The 17,336-nt window shown below is 43.8% G+C and overlaps 1 pseudogene; it reads left to right on the top strand.

The window, feature by feature from the left end:
• The first annotated feature begins 1,084 nt into the window (after positions 1-1,084).
• On the top strand, positions 1,085-16,791 carry LOC129854848 (28S ribosomal protein S35, mitochondrial-like; annotated as a pseudogene).
• The last annotated feature ends 545 nt before the right edge of the window (positions 16,792-17,336 follow it).

Raw genomic sequence — 17,336 nt, 5'->3', positions numbered from 1 at the left:
TCATGGGAATTATGACTCGCACTTTGGTTGTCAATTCTTACCATGCCCATTATTAAAATAGGATTTCCTACATATAGAAATTAAAGTTTTTTTTGTTTTCAACATTCATCACAGGTAACTTAAACTCTATTTTTATTCAAACAGTTGAGAGTATTTGTCTCCTAAGCAGACTCTTCAGTATCATTGTCACTTCAGAGCTGTGTGTGTGTATTTATGTATTATATTAAGTTAAAATAAGTGTTCATTGTTCATTCAGTATTGTTGCAATTGTCATTATTACAAAAATGCGTGTGTATGATATATATTAAAAACTTTAAAAAATATATATAAATCAGCTGATTAATCAGTATCGGCTTTTTTTGTCCTCCAATAATTGGTATTGGTATCGGCATTGAAAAATCATAATCGGTCGACCTCTACTACAGACCTCCAGGCTTCCACACCTACTCTCCCTACCTGGTCAGCACCCCTCTCCCCTGGCCTTAGAGTATAGCTTACTCCCTGGAATTACTAAGAAATCTATAGTCCCACTGTCAGGAACCACGTGCGCCTGGTGACCCGCCCACTTTTTTCTGCTCACAGACTAAGTCCCCACTCCAACCTCCATGGCCTGAGTGCTGCCCCTGAGTCCGGCCACCCCTGCTTGGACTCAGAGTGCCCCCCCCGCCTTGATGGAGGCCTCCTTGTGCACCTAGTAACCTGAAACAAGCTCTGTGCACCTGGTGACCCGCATGCTTTTATCCACTCATAGACTAAGTCCCCAACCTCCACAGCCTGAGTACTGCGCCCAGCCCCTGAGTAACGCCCAGTGGTATCATCAGAGGCTTTTCTGTCTTACAAACTGGACATCAGTTGCCACTACTAACCTTCAGCAGACTTTAACTGTTTATTTTTTACACCCAATCTGCATGAAGTGCCAGTGCAATACTTATAGGCTTGAGAACCAAATACCCCTCACTGTATCTAGCGGCAACAGAAAATAATAATCATCCCCTTTCAATCAATTGCTTGCTCAGTCAGCCCTCCGGGACAGAACCATAGGAACCACCTTTACCAGCGCTTCATTGATATTCCTCACTTTGACATGAGGGGGGGTCACAGTCACCCCACGGGTGATTTTGAGTGTGACCACGACAGGTGGGTACGCTCCTTTTGAATTTCATCAAGTTGACATTCAGGGATCCGTGCCCAGTGGGAACCTAGGCTTCTTCCATCTGTTTTATGGTTCCGTAGCAAATCAATGGGTGTGGATGGTACTACCCACATCAGATGTAGGCCTCCCTCCCCAGATAAGCTGGCGATACCTCTTCCCACTTCGTAGGGCATGAGCCAGATCCATGCAATGCCCTATCATTGCGGGGCCAATGGGTTTAGTATCCGCTTCAAGTCTAGTGAGCGTAGAGGAGACCTCCCCACCTACAATGTGTGGGTCTGGGGAGATCCACGAGAAGGGCCTGGCGAGCATCTAGAGTTGCCGCTGCCGGACCCAATCCCCCACCGGTCTGCCTTCGGCCCACTGACTGACACCACCCCGACGAACTCTCGCACGCAGCCCCTTGTGAGACCACACACGAGAGACCGCGAGATGGGCCGCACAACGAGCTTCCAATGGTGGTGAGAGGAGGGTGACGGAGCGACTGCTCCCCTAGAGGCGGCTCGAGCCCAGCCCCACTTCGCACCCCGGCCTGACCGACCCAGCCCTTAGAGCCAATCTTTATCCCGAAGTTACGAATCTCTTTTGCCAACTTCCCTTACCTACATTGTTAGAACATGCCAGAGGCTGTTCACCTTGGAGACCTGCAGCGGATTTGTGTACGGCCCGGCATGAGATTTAAAACCTCTCGCTCTGATTTTCAAGGGCCAGGGAGAGCTCACCGGACGGCGCCGAAACTACAACATTTTCCAGGGCTTGGGCCCCTCTCTCGGGGCGAACCCATTCCAGGGTGCCCTGCCCTTCACAAAGAAAAGAGAACTCTCCCCGGGGCTCCCGTCAGCTTCTCCGGGATCGGTCGCGTTACCACACTGGATGCCTCGCGGCGCCCATCTCCGCCAGTCCGTGGACATTCTGAATCTTGTTTGAGCCAATGAGCTATTGAAATTCGAATGTAAAAAAAATATATATACTTTTGTTTAAGCTCCCTAACTAATTCAATTAGGAATACAAAATGCTGCTCACATTTCCACATGTTTATTCGCTTTGGAAAGCTAATTAATGTAAAAATCGTGAAAATAATACCTGTGCAATGTTGTGCTCAATTTTTCCGGTATCATGACACTTTATTTGGAGTCTGTGGCTCAAGTGGTTTGAAAGCGCGAATATCTGTCGAATATCCAACCTGAAACTGTCTACCGCGGTCTGTTTGGTGTACCACAGAAAATGTTTCAGCAACCTTAAAGAGCGATAGCTTCGTCCCGCAACTAGACATTTTAAATGTATATTAACAATTTAGACTTTTACTTGTAATGTTACAGATAACATAATAATAACTGAGCATTTTTAAAAGTCTGACGAACCACCTGCAACTAGACAGGGACATGTTTTTGAAGATACTGTACGTTTGGCCAAATCAAGAACGAAGGTGGTATCGCAAAATTAATGTTGGCCGAACATTCTCTGTGCAACGCCAAACAGTACCACTTTCACATTAGCTCGTTACAATCTTAACTAATTCAAATGTAGATTTTTGGTTGGGTCATTTGCCCATTTTATAGCAGTAAAGATTAAAAACATTACATACTGGCAGATGTAGCCGTACAAGTTAGCTAATTACCATAAGTGAATAACGTTATCATAGTTCCAAGGTGTAAATGGTGAGAATTGTTTGCACTCCATACCTGGGCGGCATCCACAATTTTCTTGTCACCTAAATAAATACAACTTTCTGGTCACTTGTGTGCTAGTCTCACAAGCCATCATTGCTACCTGTGTGCTGAAGTAAACAGTGACCCATGACCCAACATAGTGCCCTCTAGTGTACAAATTAATTGGAAATATACAAAGACATTAAAAATATATAGACTACACAACCCAACAAGCACGCAAACATGACACTTTCTGGCTACAGCACATTATGGTCCCTGGGTAGAGGATCACGTCATGAAATCAGCCCAGATAATTTGCCAATAAAACTAATTCTGAGGAATGTATTATCAAGTTTAGACGAAGCTGTATATTAACAGAAATAAAGCTAAATTTTGAAGTTGTTGTGACATCTCTAATTAGTTGTCTTTTTCCCTGTTCCCTGTCTCCATGGTGTGTCAGGCGGGTGACCCCAGGACAAGATAGGATGCCTGTAGACCAGGACTGGACAGCAGTGTACCCGACCGCTGCCCCCTTCAGACAGGGCTCTGTGCCCCTGCCTGTCCGCATGGGCTTCCCAGTGAAGAGAGGGGTGCCTCCGGAGAAGAAGGGCAACCTAGAGCTCATCAAGGTCAGTTCCTCACCTCCAACCTGACATGTCAGAGCTTTTGATTATGCATTGGGATGGAAATAATTTGTACCGTTTAAGGCATATTGTATTGTGCTGTCAGATCATACAGGCATTTATGAAAACTCTTGTCTGTTTCAGATTCCAAACTTTTTGCATTTAACTCCAGCAGCCATAAAGAAACACTGCGAAGCTCTAAAGCGTAAGTCACAAAGTGCTAATTGAGTGGTAGTATTTAATTAACAATTATACAATGGGTGGGTCTAATCCTGGATGTTGATTTGGTTAAAACCGCGTTCCAGCCGGTGTCTATTACACAAGATAAGGGTAAGGGCTAAGGGTATGAAGTTGAAATGCCTATTCACTATTCCATCTGACTGCGCAATCCACTGTCTTATCAGCCCAGCCAGGCATGTTATATCCTCTCTAGGACAGGGGTGCCGCTAGCGGCACTCCTCCCACACTCCATTGAAAAGGCAGAGCGGCAAATTCAAAAAATACATTTTTTAAAAATATTTAACTTTCACACATTAACAAGTCCAATACAGCATATGAAAGGCAGACATCTTGTGAATCTAGCCAACATGTCCGATTTTTAAAATGTTTTACAGGGAAGACAAAATATGTAAATCTATTAGCTAACCACCTTAGCAAAAGACACCACTTTCTAACACCAATCAGTTTTTACGTCCATCACCAGCTATCACTAATTCGACCAAATGAAGATATATATAGCCACTAACCAAGAAACAACTTCCTAAGATGACAGTCTGATAACATATTTATTGTATAGCATATGTTTTTTTTGAAAAATGTGCATATTTATGGTATAAATCATAAATTACATTTCAGCTACACTCAAAAATGGCACCGAAAGCAGCCATAACATTTACAGACACCAACATCAAATACCTAATTACTCCTCATAAAACATTTCTGAGAAATACATACTGTGCAGCAATTGAAAAACAGGATTCTTGTGATTCCAGACAATATTTCCGATTTATGAAATGTTTTACATCGAAAACTAATTGTAGCGCTAAATTAGCATAGCCACGCCAGACAGACACACTTGGGCGCGCGCGACCAGTTGACATGCACGACAGATATATGAAATAACATTATAAATTTGGTCTTACTTTGGCTGATCTTTCATCAGAATGTTGATCAAGTTGTCCTTAGTCCAGAAGAGTCGTTCAATCCATTCAGAATGGCAACTTTCCATCTTCATTTAGCAGGGGTACTAGTCGAGTGGCATGGATCTCTCCAACGTAAACAAAGGAAACATTACGGAACACGGCAAAACTCCCGAAAAAATTCAAATAATCTGATTAAACTATATTGAAAAAACATACATTACGATGACATGGTCTCATTTATCAAATCAAATCCGAGCTGGAGATAGTTCACATCAGAAACGGCAGCGAAACAAAACATGATATCTCTCCCAAGTCGCGCGCTTCTGACTTCCTGAAATTGACGGTCACGCCAAAGAAATAGGTCTTATTTCACGTCAGAACAAGATAAACGCAAGATTTCTCTTCTGACGTCCTCTTGACACCCAGAGGAAGGCGTACGAGGTGTGTTTCGGGTCATAGGTGGCATGACCATGTATAGGCAGAGCGTTGAAGCGAGCATAAACATCTTGCATTTTACTTCCTGGTCGGGGAAAGTGCTGCCAAAGGACTTGTGTTCCACTCAGAGAAAAAATTAAAACGGTTTTAGAAACTATAGACTCTTTTCTATCCAGTAGTATTAACAATATGCATATTGTAAGAGCAAAAATATATTAAGAGGCCGTTTGAAAATTTGCACATATTTTCCAGTTTTTCCAAAACGCCCCCTATAGCCCCTAACAGGATATACTAGATCTCCACTGTAAAAAAGCATCAAGATATTATCTCACTTTTTTTTTTTAGACTAGCGTTTGGTTTTCAACAGCGGAGATTTGTATTAACTTTTGTCTCCAACATTCGCAACATTGTTTCAATAATGAAATTCGACCTCCAGCTGTCCTGTAGTTCTGATTGTGTCAGGATGACAGACAGCAGATTCTCAGCCAGTCAAAATCATTTTTTATTTTTCCTTTTAATGAACTAGGCAAGTCAGTTAAGAACAAAGTCTTATTTTCAATGACGGCCTAGAAACAGTGGGTTAACTGCCTTTTTCAGGGACAGAACAACAGATTTTCTTTACCTTGTCAGCTCGGGGATTCGATCTTGCAACCTTTCGATTACTAGTCCAACGCTCTAACCACCAGGCTACCTGCGCCTCATGAATCGGCATAATTTTTATACACTACCATTCAAAAGTTTGGGGTCACTTAGAAATGTCCTTGTGTTCGAAAAGTTTTAAAAAATGCATCCATTAAAATAACATCAAATTGATCAAAAATATAGTGCAGACATTGTTAATGTTGTAAATGACTATTGTAGCTGGAAACGGTAGATTAATTTTTTCCCTAGCCACCGTGCTTCTACTTCTACATCTGCATTGCTTGCTGTTGGGGTTTTAGGCTGAGTTTCTGTACAGCACTTTGTGACATCAGCTGATGTAAAAAGGGCTTTATAAATACGTTTAATCTTTAATGGTATATCTACATAAGCGTACAGAGGCCCATTATCAGCAACCATCACTCCTGTGTTCCAATAGCACAGCACGTTGTGTTAGCTAATCCAAGTTTATCGTTTTAAAAGGCTAATTGATCATTAGAAACACCTTTTGCAATTATGTTAGCACAGCTGAAAACTGTTTTGCTTATTAAAGAAGCAATAAAACTGGCCTTTAGTTGAGTATCTGGAGCATCAGCATTTGTGGGTTCGATTACAGGCTCAAAATGGCCAGAAACAAAGAACTTTCTTCTTGTTCTGAGAAATGAAGGCTATTCCATGTGAGAAATTGCCAAGAAACTGAAGATCTTGTACAACACTGTGAACTACTCCGTTCAGAGAACAGCACAAACTGGCTCTTAAAAAAAAGTGGGAGGTCCTGGTGCACAACTGAGCAAGAGGACAAGTACATTAGTGTCTAGTTTGAGAAACAGATGCCTCAAGTCCTCAACTGGCAGCTTCATTAAATAGTACCCGCAAACACCAGTCTCAACGTCAACAGTGATGAGGCGACTCCGGGATGCTGGCCTTCTAGGCAGAGTTTCTCTGTCCAGTGTCTGTTCTTTTGCCCATCTTAATCTTTTCTTTTTATTGGCAAGTCTGAGATATAGCTTTTTCTTTGCAACTCTGCCTAGAAGGCCAGCATCCATGTTCAACTTGCAGATCGATGTGCCACAGAGTGGACTCTGAAATTTGCAATGCCACCATGCAATGCACCCTGGACTGAAGAGGCAGACATAGGAGAAATGTGCTAGATCCTCTGTTAAATTACACAGTTCTTGAGGTTGGAATAACGCAAGAATATGATCAATGGCTCATTCGAGAGAGGACAACCTTGCGAGTTGACATTGACCAGTATTGAAATCTGACATGTATGATAGACAATTTCACAATCTAGAAGTCTTATTTCTATTAACTTCCAGTGTAGTGAGAGTGGCTTTATCGTAATGCTACTTCATACCGGCCAAATTTCTGCCTGCTTGAAGGCCAATACCTCCGATAAACATGAAATGACCTAGGGAATCGATAGGACATTACTCAGATGCATAAAAGCAATAACATTCAAAATGGGTGAATCTTTCCTTTAAGCCTATGAAACGCTGCTCTAAGATACTTCTACAATGCATACCTTTTTCATAGCGCTGTATGATTGCAATATTCCATCATATGAACATACTTGTCACAAATAGAGAACGGCAATAGGCATGGAACCTAAAAACAATTGACAGTTATGCCTAGAAGATTTGTGATTAATCGCCAGCCATCTGTTCCACTGACACTTTTCCCTTAGATTACGACCTCAACACAGGAATTATTTAGCCATTAATCCCCCTGGATTAGCATGAGAATCAAAGATAGATTGCAGGGTCCAGGATACAGGATACAGCCGAAAGACTGATACCATTTCAGCCACTGTTCTCAGGCTTGCCACACAACTCCCAGTTTTATGATATAATCTGAATGAAAAGATAATACTCTTGCATCCCTCTTAGTTGCTATCCAACTAAGTATTCCGAATCTTTACTATGAGACTCTCCGCCGCATCCTGTTTCCATTGGTCATCCTTGAGCTTTTTCTACAACTTGATTGGAGTCCACCTGTGGTAAATTCAATTGATTGGACATGATTTGGAAAGGCACATGCCCATCTATATAATGTCCCACAGTTGACAGGGCATGTCAGAGCAGAAACCAAGCCGTGAGGTCAAAGGAATTGTCTATGGAGCTCAGAGACAAGATTGTTTCGAGGCACAGATCTGGGGAAGGGTACCAAAACATTTCTGCTGCATTGAAGGTCCCCAAGAACACAGTGGCCTCCATTTTATAAATGGAATAAATTTGGGACCACCAAGACTCTTCCTAGAGCTGGCCTCCCGGCCAAACTGGGCAATCAGGGGAGAAGTGCCTTGGTCAGGGAGGTGACCAAAAATCTGATGGTCACTGACAGAGCTCCAGAGTTCCTCTGTGGAAATGGAAGACCTTCCAGAAGGACAACCATCTCTGCAGCACTCCACCAATCAGGTCTTTATGGTAGAGTGGCCAGACGGAAGCAACTCCTCAATAAAAGGCACATGACAGCCCGCTTGGAGTTTGCCAAAAGGCATCTAATGGACTCACTGAGAAACAAGATTCTCTGGTCTGATGAAACCAAGATTAAACACTCTGGCCTAAATGCCAAATGTCACGTCTGCAGGAAACCTGGCACCATCCCTTCAGTGAACTGTGTTGGCAGCATTATGTTATGGGATTGTTTTTCAGCGGCAGGGACTGGGAGACTAGTCAGGATCGAGGTAAAGACGAACGGAGCAGAGTACAGAGATCCTTGATGAAAACCTGCTCCAGGGCGCTCAGTACCTCAGACTGGGGGGCGAAGGTTCACCTTCCAACAGGACAATGACCCTAAGCGCATAGCCAAGACAATGCAGGAGTTGTGGCCCAGCCAGAGCCCGGACTTGAACTTGATCAAACATCTCTGGAGAGACCTGACAATAGCTGTGCAGCGATGCTCCCCATCCAACCTGATCTGCAGAGAAGAATGGGAGAAACTCCCCAAATACAGGCGTGCCAAGTTTGTAGCATCATACCCAAGAAGACTCGAGGCTGTAATCGCTGCCAAAAGTGCTTCAACAATGTACTGAGTCAAGGGTCTGAATACTTACACTACTGTTCAGAAGTTTGGGGTCACTTAGAAATGTTTTTGTTTTTGAGAAAGAAGTCCTCAACTGTTAGCTTCATTTAAATAGTACCTTCAAAACACCAGTTTCAACGTCAACAGTGAAGAGGCGACTCCGGAATGCTGGCCTTCTAGGCAGAGTTGCAAAGAAAAAGCAATATCTCAGACTGGCCAATAAAAAGAAAAGATTAAGATGGGCAAAAGAACAGACTGGACAGAGGAACTCTGCCTAGAAGGCCAGCATCCCTGAGTCGCCTCTTCACTGTTGCCGTTGAGACAGGTGTTATGCAGGTACTATTTAATGAAGCTTCCAGTTGAGGACTTGTGAGGCGTCTGTTTCTCAAACTAGACACTCTAATGTACTTGTCCTCTCGCTCAGTTGTTGCCTGGGGCCTCCCACACTTTCTATTCTGGTTAGACAGTTTGTGGTGTTCTGTGAAGGGAGTAGTACACAGCGTTGTATGAGATCTTCAGTTTCTTGGCAATTTCTCCCATGGAATAGCCTTAATTTCTCAGAGCAAGAAGAAAGTTATTTGTTTCTGGCAATTTTGAGCCTGTAATCGAACCCACAAAGGCTGATGCTCCAGATACTCAACTAGTCTAAAGAAGGCCAGTTTTATTGCTTCTGTAATCAGAGCAACAGTTTTCAGCTGTGCTAACCTAATTGCAAAAGGGTTTTCTAATGATCAATTAGCCTTTTAAAATTATCAACTTGGATTAGCTAACACAACGTGCTATTGGAACACAGGAGTGATGGTTTCTGATAATGGGCCTCTGTACGCCTATGTAGATATTCCATTTTTAAAAAATCTGCCGTTTCCAGCTACAATAGTCATTAACAATGTCTACACTATTTCTGATCAATTTGATGTTATTTTAATGGACAAAAAATGTGCTTTTCTTTCAAATAAGGAAATTTCTAAGTTACCCCAAACTTTTGAACGGTAGTGTATGTAAATGTGATATTTCAGTTTGCCAAATTTTCTAAACAGTTTTTGCTTTGTCATTCTGATGTATTGTGTATAGATTGGGGGGACAATTTTAATACATTTTAGAATAAGGCTGTAACGTAACAAAATGTGGGAAAAGTCAAGGGGTCTGAATACTTTCCGAATGCACTGTATATACATTGCCTTGCGAAAGTATTCGAACCCCTTGGATTTCTTCACATTTTAATTTATTACACAGTGAAAAGAATACAAATATACAGATGATAAATATTACAGAACTTGCATGTTGTATGCAACAAGGCACTAAAGTAATTCTACAAAAAATACACAGCCTAAATGCAAAGCCTTATGTTTGGGGTAAATCCAACACATCACTGAGTAACTTCCTAATTTTCAAGCCTGTTGGTACCATCATGGTATGGGTATGCTTAACATCATCAAATACTGGGGATTTTTTAAGGATTAAAAAGCATAATCCTAGAGGAAAACCTGCTTCAATCTGCTTTACAACAGAGACCGGGAGAGGAATTCACCTTTCAGCAGGACAATAACCTACAACAAAAGGTCAAATCTACACTGGAGGTGCTTACCAAGTAGACAGTAAATTCTTGAGTTTTTTTAAAAAAGAATAATGGGAACATATTGCACAATCCAGGTGTGCAAAGTTCTTATAGACTTACCCATAAAAATTTACAGCTGTAAACAATGCCAAAGGCATTTCTAACATGTATTGACTCAGGAAGTGAAATACTTATGCAATGACTATTTTAGTTAATTCATTTCTGTTCATGTTAAAAACAAAAGTGCATTCTTCCACTTTGACAGAATATTTTGTGTAAATTGTTGACAAAATTATAAATCAATTTGAATCTCACTTTATAACACAGTAAAATGTGAAGAAATCCAAGGGATCTGAATACTTTTTCAAGGCACTGTATGTACACGCATTTCCTGTCAACACGCGTGATAACCGGTTCTCTCTCTCACATACAGTTGTAGAACATGCACACGTGTGTACATGTAACATTTCTATAATATACTTCTTATGTGATATGCCGAGCCTTGTGTATAAACTCTCCCATGTGAGGTACATGTATATGTGAAACCCATTCCTAAGCCTGAAGTGTTCCCACTTGCGCTGCCGAATAGCTAGCTTCTCCGAGGCGAGAATATTCTCTGGTTTCTTCCTAGGGAGTTTTTCCTAGCCACTGCTTATGCATTGCTTTGGGGTTTTAGGCTCGGTATCTGTATTTCACTTTGTGACAACTGCTGTAAAAAGGGCTTTAGAAAATGCATGACATTGATTGTAAGACACTACAGGAGGGTGGTTACATGTGTTTGCAAGGCAGAGGTCCTGTGTTTGAGTGTCCGTATGAGCCAAATCAGAAGGAAGTGGTACTTGCTAAGCAAGCAGCGCGATGTCCGTTAAGACCTGCAGTAATCTTTTGTTTTCCACCCAATCTGCAAAGGGCTTACTGATCACTCAGTAGCATGGCCTCTCTTTGAATAACTATGTGACTAATCTGATGAAAGTAAGGGGATTTGACCAATGGGGGTAAGGGTCTTAGTCTCAATAATGAGAAATGTGACCTTTTTAAGGTTTTGTTTTGGTTGACATTGTGCTGGAACAATGCGAGAGAACAGCCTATAATCCTTCTCCTGAAAAGCCTCTTCACGTCTCATTATTCACTTCTTCTCTTCCATGAACTTCAGCTGTCACAAAGCTGTAAGGGGGAAGAATGTTTTCTGCAGCACGAACCATATCTGCTTGTCATTTTTCATGATTTAAATTTCATTCAGTAGACTTTGAGTTTAAACATTAACTGACTTACCGCTGCAGAGTTTCAACATTTAGTGTGGCACAGTGCATATTATTTCAGATTGAGGGATGACTGCATCTATTGTTTATGGTTTTATTTGAATCAATTTGCCAAAGCCAATAAGTTTCAGTATTATAATGTCAGATTTATGCGTCTTTGTCTACTAAGGTGAAGCGCTCCAGTCTGAACTTGGACGACCATGCCAGGAAGAAGATGGTTAAACTGGTAGGAGAGAGGTCCTGCAAAGAGACACACACTCACCATCACCACTGACAGGTAAGCAGCATCCCTCTTGTTCAATGTGCTGTTACCAATAAGGTGTTCACTACAGTTGCTTTACAGTAATATCTTTTAAATGGAGGCTTTATTTCAACTAACACTTTTCTGATAAATGTTTTTCTTTCTTTTCTCCCCTTTGCTACTTCAGCTGCCCTGTGAGACAGCAGAATTATGACTATGCCATGTACCTCCTGACTGTCCTCTATCACGAGTCGTGGGTAAGTGTCTAATTCTACTACTCTGACTAGTCAAGTCCAGAGACGTGCTCAGCAGGGCAGAATATGGAAAGGTCAGATGTACAATATATTCCCAGCTCTATTCATGACATGTCTAGCTGCTCCGTTCAGTATGTTGCATGCTCCCAAACGCGACCCTGGTCAGTACCAAAGAGCTTGAGTAGTCATGATCCTCCGCCTAACCTCACCACCCAGCCAGCCCATCTGCTAATAGGTAGACAGTGAGTGGACAGATGGTCAGGCAGCCAGGGCCATCACTGTGCAAAGCATCAGAGACCCCTAATGGACTAGGAAAGAGATGCATGATACCTTAAACCATCCCTACAGGTAAAGGGCTTGGATATACATTAGGGCTTTGTAAATAGAAAGAGTGTTACAGGCTTTTGTTGCCTTTCATCCAAGTAATTTCAGGGATTCACTATTCAAGTGAATCATCATTTCTCCCCTTCGTGTGAAAGAGTAAGGCCATAAGGGAGGCATGATGCATGAGGAGAATAGGCAGAGGGATGGCATACAGCAGCATTGTCACCACTGGCGTTTCCCCTCTAAAAAGGAGAAAACAGACTCCAGTATCTGATGCTGCCCTGCCACTTATTCACAGCACTCCAACCAACACCTGAGAAATCCACTGTCAGGGTCACCAGCACAGGCTGTTTTCACATGAGTACAGCCACAAGGGACTTAATGGCTCTCCCTGTTGTGCCATTGGGAGTTCTCTCACCAAGGCAGCAGGGTTTAGCTGGTTAAAAAGCTTTGGCTTTTTGTCTCTCTGGGGAATGGCGTACAAGCCAGGAAGCGGAACACTGTCCGCTGCCCTTTGCATACACAATGGAAGGCACAGTGCAGCCCGCCGGTCGGGGGAAGCTGTGCTCAGGTAGTAACGCTAGCCCACAAAGAGGCCGCTTGTTAGCCACCGCTTGGGTGATTCTGTCTATTCACTCAGTGAGACGGACTCTCTGGGCCTGTTGCTAATTCCTCTGTGGGCTGTTGACCCAAACCGGTGCTCCACTGTGACAGAGCACAGTCCTCCACCACAGCACAGCAGGTAGTGGACCATCTCCCCTGCTGGGCACTAGAGGCACTCCAATCCCCAAGAGACTATTTCTTCTGTTCATCTCTTATTTGAGTGCTCCAGTACTCTGTGCTCCACTCCATTAATAAAACCCACAAATGTCCTCCTGTAAAACAGGTGTCTGTTAATCTGTTAACATCACTGCCTAAAAAAAATAGTAAAAAATGTGTCAGATACACTGGATAGGTGCAGTGAAATGTCTTGTTTTACAGGGTTAGCCATAGTAGTATTGCATCCTTGGAGCAAATTAGGGTTAAATTCCTTGCTCAATGGCACATCGGGAGATGTTTCACCTTGTTGGCTTGGGTATTCGACCCAGCAACCTTACTGGCACAACGCTCTAACCGCTAGGCTACCTGCCGCCCTGTCATCACCCTCGTCTCATTCACTGGGCTACGCCCTGTGGAGACGAAAGCAATAGGAGATATGGAGTCTGTCGGACCAATGGTCACCTACCTGTTTTAACTAGGATTGATTAAAACGTGAACTACTGTATGCTGAATCATTAGATTCTAAAGCAAACTAACTGAATCGATGTGATTGAAAGGGACTGCAACACTAGTTGACCCTATGAAGATGGTGTAATGACCCTGACAGTCATGCTAAAGAGGAGAGACTCTTCTCCAGCCATCCCCATCCTACCACCCTGTCCGCTGGAGGGGTTGGCCCTCAGCCTGCCTGGATATTAGGAACCATATAGATGTAATGAGGGTCATTAACCCCAAACACCAGGGCTGCAGGGGATCTGATGAGGCTGTGACTGCCCCTGCTTTAAGCTCCCACACAACGGGCCTATTGTCCTCTGGGGAATGTGATCGGAGAGAGACAGGCTGTGATGGAGGAACTCCGCACCACGTATGGAGAAACCCTATCTCTTTGAGAGGAGAGCAGAGCAATACTGACCAGGGCACTCAAGGGGTTCCACACTGCCCCTCTTGGGATTGTGGGTTTGGGGACAGAGCAATCATCTACCCTTATCTTAATGTTTCGTCATAAACTGATGAATCCTGGTTAGCATTTTGTTTGAGCTTATGTAGCGGACAATGTTGTGCTGTTCCACTTACTCTGTCTAGAAAGCGGAGGCCTGGGAGTCTGAGAAGACTGTGGCAGACATGGAGGAGTACAGCTGGGAGAACCGCCCCTCTCAGAAGAACGCCCTGTCCACGTTGGTCCGCATGAGGTTAGCAGGGGAGGGAGAGGCGGTGAGGGAGGAACTGTTGGGAAAGCCAGAGGTACAGGGACTCTGTGACCAGACTGAAGAACGAGGGAGAGAGTGAGGGCAGCGTGCTCCAGTACAGAGAAGCTGTGAAGAAACTACTGAACCTCTAATATGTCTAATACACACACACACACACACTAAATACTTTATTTGAATCCACCAATCAAATGTATTAAAAAAAGATCCAAACATTTCAAAAGTCCCTGTATGCATGGTACTCAGAAAGCACCTCCTTCTCCATACAGCTAGGCTGCCCACAACAGCTGAAACAGAGCAGTACTTAGCCAATTGCTTTGCCCTAGTTTTTGTCAGGCCCTCAATCTGGAGGCCCCGCACTGCAAGCCTGTGTACGTGGATGATTGCCAAATATCAGCGCAACCAGCATGCACCTCCACCCGAGGCTGTCCCGGTGTGCCACGAGGGACTGGTATTTAAGCAAGCTTCTCAGCAAAGGTCTGCTCCATGTAGCCGTCAAATGAGCAGGCCACTTCCAAAATGAGCGTCTCCTCCCCACAACAACAATATCTGGAGTAGTTGGCACACATGAAAACACAGCAACATCAAACCAGCTTCCCCCTTACACAACAATGTTTCTGTATGTGTGCTGTTGGTGAGACTGTCTCACCTCGCTGGCTATCAGGTCAACAAGGCGTGTCATGTCAAGCATTGTACAAATCCTTGTATGAACAACAGCCCTTCACAACAACAATGGACTCCATTACATTTGACTCATGTAGAATACAAAATGGCTCATGGTTTGCAGGGTACCAGAATGCTAGATTATATTTTGTTGGTAGAACTTGCAGCCTTAACAGTAAAGGTGAGAATGTCCTCGCCAATGGCAGCATTCTGGTACATTTTACATTTTAGTCATTTAGCAGACGCTCTTATCCAGAGCGACTTACAGTAGAGTGCATACATTTTATTACATTTTTACATACTGAGACAAGGATATCCCTACCGGCCAAACCCTCCCTAACCCGGACGACGCTATGCCAATTGTGCGTCGCCCCACGGACCTCCCGGTTGCGGCCGGCTGCGACAGAGCCTGGGCGCGAACCCAGCCCAGCCTGGGCGCGAACCCAGAGACTCTGGTGGCGCAGCTAGCACTGCGATGCACTGCCTTAGACCACTGCGCCACTCGGGAGGCCTGGTACATGGAATGGGAGACGGTGATTAGCACAGTCCAGAGCAGTGAGTTTCCCCTGCAGCCTCAGGCCGGTCCAGTGTTACAGTAGCTGGGAGACAGAGAGGTCAGCACAGTCCAGAGCAGTGAGTTTCCCCTGCAGCCTCTGGCCGGTCCAGTGTTACAGTAGCTGCATCCGTCTAATACCGAGGAGTGTTGTCCTGGATGTAGGATGAGATGTTCCATCATGGTGACAGAAGCCTCCACATCAACGCCGCAATCTACCACAACTGCATCAGAGGAAGTCACTGGCTTAGTTTGCATAGCAGTCCGTGTCCACCTGAACTCTAGTCCAGTTCCACAGGTCGATGAGGTCCAGCCAGTCGGACCAGACTACAAAACCCACATCACGAGTGTTCAATTTTCCATTGGCCTTAATCCTTAAGCCCAGGAAGTTGTCCTGTGTCCCTGGCCAGTGGAACCTCCATAGGTCCAGAAGTAGGGAGACTCTGGCTAACTCCCTAACTGTCACATCGTCACTATATTGAGAATGTTCAACAGGTGAGTCAGTCTGGTAGCAGTGTAAATCCACTCAATATTCGGGACACCTAAACCCCCCTCTTTGGCTCAGGAAGACATCACGTGGTTGTGTTAAGCATAGTTTAAGCAACTAACTGTTTTAAGCACAGCCACCTTCTCACCATGTGAACAGTTTTGAAGCGTTATCACTTCAGGTCCAATCGTGGGACAGTGTAGTTAAAGGTAGTGTAGTACAAAGACCAGAATGTCATTTCTACACCCTGATGTTGACTGGTGCAATGAGACCAACCTCTCTGATTTCACCACACAGCATTTGATGCCTGTAACTGTCTTTTGTGAAATATTTGACAAATTGACCTCTTAATATTTCTGTAATACAATTATCCAATGCATGTTATGCTATTATCCAATGTAAAACAAATTAAAAGGGTTCTTTTTGTCAAGTTTGGAAATTTGGGCTAAGTTCTTAATGTTATTTAAACAAGTGCTTTTTACATCATTGAACAGATGTTTACTGTATTACCAAGCAGCCCCCCTTCACCTCCTTCGTGGCTGCAACCCCATCCCCTTCTCCCCTCTGGCTAAGGGAGAGAAAGAGAAGCACCCTGCTGAAAGGACGCATTCAACAATGTGCCATTTCTTTATTTTTATCAAATTAAAATTGAGGCAAGTGACCTCAAAATGCATCAGCAGTTACTCCAAGTCTCAAGCTATTTACCTCACAACGGTAACCACAATCCTCACAGCAAATTTGATCTTATAGTTTTGACATGTGCTTCAATTCATTCTCCATGCAGCTCATCTCTCCAAGAACACAAATATAGTTAGCGATACAGTTACATGAAAATAAGTTACAGGACTATCTACACCACTAATGGTCCCCGGTCTTTTCAGACCACCCCTGGATAGGCATGTGTGGTCTGGGTGATGTAGGGGGCAGCTGTGGTGGGGGCATAGGTCCCCAAGGTGAGCATTACGGTGGATGGGGTGGATGTGATGATGAATCGTGCCCTGAGTAGAGCTCTGGGGTGCGATGGTGGTGCTGGCCATCCTGCCCTGCTTCTAACCAGGGCTACGGGGTGGTGGTCAGTTGAGCTGGTGCTTGTCTGAGGCCAGGGTCTCTGAGGCATTGACTTCGGTGTAGAGGTAGGGTAACACCCGCACGTTGGAGGTAGAGTACTTCCCAAACACCAACAGGTCTGGACACACACCAGAATGAGACAAGAAAACTAACCCCACAGTCAAACTGTGTAGCAGGTGATGGGTCATCTCACTAAGGTCTATAGGCTACCATCTCAATGTAAGCTATAACGGAGTTTATACATGGTTTTCAATAAGTACATGATTAAGCTTTTTAAATGTTTTATTAGCAGAAATAAACAGC

The sequence above is a fragment of the Salvelinus fontinalis genome, chromosome 5 (genome assembly GCF_029448725.1).
Source record: "Salvelinus fontinalis isolate EN_2023a chromosome 5, ASM2944872v1, whole genome shotgun sequence".
NCBI lineage: Eukaryota > Metazoa > Chordata > Actinopteri > Salmoniformes > Salmonidae > Salvelinus > Salvelinus fontinalis.
Note: the sequence above shows the minus strand (reverse complement) of the source record. Positions and strands in the feature narration are given on the sequence as shown.